The sequence below is a fragment of the Solanum pennellii genome, chromosome 3 (assembly GCF_001406875.1).
Source record: "Solanum pennellii chromosome 3, SPENNV200".
NCBI classification, from domain to species: Eukaryota; Viridiplantae; Streptophyta; class Magnoliopsida; order Solanales; family Solanaceae; genus Solanum; species Solanum pennellii.
Window position 1 is genome coordinate 31,727,856 of NC_028639.1, and position 299 is coordinate 31,728,154.

Consider the following 299-nt stretch of genomic DNA (forward strand, 5'->3'; position numbering starts at 1 on the left):
ACGAAGTTCAGAGAGTCGATTTCAGTACCCAAATTTCAGAATTCTAAGTGTTTTGGAACGAGACCCCCTCGACGGCCCGTCGTGCCCATGACGGTCCGTCGTGGGTTCCGTCGACTCAGACAGTTTTTCCAGAAATAAAATCTGCTGCTTAAAACGACTAAACAGGTCGTTACAAAAACAAAATATAAAGGAAAGTTATTTTTTTCTCTTTTTCAAAAAAAAAAAAGGAAGAAGCAAATACCTAGTAAAAGCTAACAAACAAATAAAAGCATTTTTCCTGATGTGGAAGGAGATCGAAA